Source organism: Haliotis rufescens, unplaced genomic scaffold (assembly GCF_023055435.1).
Source record: "Haliotis rufescens isolate VD_foot unplaced genomic scaffold, xgHalRufe1.0.p SCAF_1, whole genome shotgun sequence".
Taxonomy (NCBI): Eukaryota; Metazoa; Mollusca; class Gastropoda; order Lepetellida; family Haliotidae; genus Haliotis; species Haliotis rufescens.
In genome coordinates this window covers 22917607-22920374 of record NW_025963779.1, presented here as the reverse complement: position 1 = coordinate 22920374, position 2768 = coordinate 22917607, and the positions used below count along the sequence as shown (strand labels likewise).

Here is a 2768-nt window from a genome sequence, read left to right as displayed (position 1 = left end):
GGAAGGTATATGCATAAATTGACGTTGTCGTGTTCATAGTGTAGCTTTATCAACATTTTCACTTCAGGCAACAAAGAAGGGTGCAAGCGAGACCGTTATAGGTTTAATTTTCAGTTCTTCAGAATTCGTCGTCTTCATAACATCGCCCGTGTTTGGACATCTGGTACGTCTTTAAATGAAGCAACGTCTTTATGATATAGTGTGGATATCAGGGCAGCACTTAATTATTAAAAGTATCTCATATGTTTTTCAATTTTTGATTATTGTACAACTCGTTTAAGGTGTATACAAGAGAGATTAGTACCTTGTACGTGTGTTGTGTAATTCTGGTTTGATATTGGTAACATGTGGTTAAGATGTGACTATTTTCCATATATATATATATATATATATATATATATATATATATATATATATATATATATATATATATGCATGCATGCATGCATGCGTACGTACGTTCGTAGTACATACATACATACATACATACATACATACATACATACATACATACATACATACATACATATATATGCACATTCCAATTTCAGTTATCCAAGTACCGTCCCCGGACCTTCTACATTGTCGGAGTATGTGTATTTGGCTGCTGTGATATCATTTTCGGGTAATTTGATTTGTACGAACGTAAATGATAATGTACACACATTTTGGCTTGAATGATAGTTGATTGAGCGACGAGGAGAGGCTGAAATGTTCTGAGCCTTACAATGATGGACAATATTGCGATGATTTTATCGACAAAACATTATTGACCCGGAAAATGTTTGGAAAAATAATTATGCTTCAGACGGTTGAAAAAAGATAAAATTGTCTGCATAAATAATACAATGTTGGAAAATGTTATTTAAAATATATATTTAGAATTCATAAAAAATGTCCACATTAGAACCAAGATGCACCAACAGTGAGGTGAGGTAAACTGGGGTTTAACGTCACGTTCAAGATTATTGCTCTTATATAACGACGTGCCTAAACAGAGAATACCCTGCCACTTTGATGACATATGCTGTCTCTGTGTGTATTAGGTTCAAATGCAGCCAATAAGCATGGAAAGAACTGTACTTAATGCATGCAAACTTTTAAGGAGTGTAAAATACATAACTGATTAACTGAATAAATTAACCCATTTATTGTTAGTAATCATGGTTAATTACAGATAGTGTGAACGCATATAATGGCCCATTTAAATTCATTATAAATAATTATCGACATAACAGTATCATACCATTTATCCACTATACGCCAAGGATACTATCTTTGGAATAACGATCTTTGTCTACATGTTTAATAACACATCCTAGTCAAAGTATTGGACTTATTAATGTGTTTCTCTTTTGTTGTAGATGCTTGGATCAATTACCGTCAGGGATTCCATTTATTGTTGCTTGCTTTATCGTAAGGAGTTTAGAAGCATTGGGAACAGCGGCTGTTATGACATCTAGCTTTGCAATTGCGGGACTGTGTTTTCCAAAACGAATCGCAACAGTTTACGTACGGAATATATTTTTGGTTCTATTTTAAATGTTTTTAATTTTTAAGTTTCATGTACTCCTTGTAAACAAATAACCATTCAATGTAAATTCAAGCTAATGTTGGGTTTTAGAATGTATTGAAAGATGTAAAGTATCTGAATATGTTGTGATATGCATTTGGACACAGGTTTCTTAAATGATGCACAGCACAGGTATTGAAGAAAGTGTGGATTATTCATCGTCACAGCTTGTAAAATATTCTGTTCTTAAATAATTAAAAAGTATTGTCTACGGTGATAAAACCAGGTGTTGGATCTACTGTGACCTTGACCTTAGATGGGATTTATGCCCAAATCTAACCATGTCTGGAACTACCGTATTCGACGTAATAAGCGCCCGGGGCGCTCTCAAAATTAGAAATAAGGCTCTTATTAGAATATAATTTTGGTTAAAGAGTCGAAAGATCGTAAATTTTATGGTTTCTGCTGACAGCCTGAAATGATACAAAAGAAAAGTATGTGCGTATTGTACACGACAGATATATTTTACAGAATTTAATTGCCCGTAATTAAGGTTGCATATAACACACGAGTGCGTATCATACACGAAGAAATGTACACGAATTGTGCACATTGATCAGTCGGAAGGGTGCTAATTGGGATTGTTCACTAGCCAATATATTTTCAAATATCGCCGTGGCGCTTATTAGAGCGGGGCTCTTATAACGTCAAATACGGTATGTCGGAAATTCAAAATGCATATGTTGTACTGCAAGTCATCTTGTTATCATAAAACTGTATCCAATCCAAAGCCTAAAAAATCATGAATGATATCTAAAGGAAGTTACTGTTGTACTTATATTGATCTAGGTGAGCTACAGAGTCGTATTGTTATTTTCTTATATAGATTATGTTCTGTAGGCAGTGCTTAAGTCTATTAATGGAGGTGCTTTTATGATTGGACCAGCAATAGGAGGTGGCTTCTATGAGGTGAGATACAGTATGAGGTGAGATACACTATGCCATACAAAGAGATTACTACACTTATTGTCGATTGATACTATGATTTGTTTGTTTGTGATTTAACGCCGCACACAACAATAGAAATAGACCAAAACAAAACCCATTGCAAATGAATAATAAGATGTGCCTAAATATGGCTATTGTTTGCAGTTCAAGGCATATTCATTAAACAAAGTGTTCCTTTTGTGAGTGAGAAGATGACAGCAGCAATACGTAAATTCTTTATTTGAAACTGTCTTCGACTAATCGTAAT

The 2768-nt window shown here is 34.1% G+C and overlaps 1 long non-coding RNA gene across 1 annotated transcript; it reads left to right on the top strand.

Annotated features, from left to right (window-relative positions):
* The first annotated feature begins 569 nt into the window (after positions 1-569).
* Positions 570-2472, top strand: LOC124131718. The gene is made up of 3 exons (XR_006860700.2): positions 570-625; positions 1365-1512; positions 2414-2472. It is a non-coding gene; the product is annotated as an uncharacterized LOC124131718 (long non-coding RNA).
* The last annotated feature ends 296 nt before the right edge of the window (positions 2473-2768 follow it).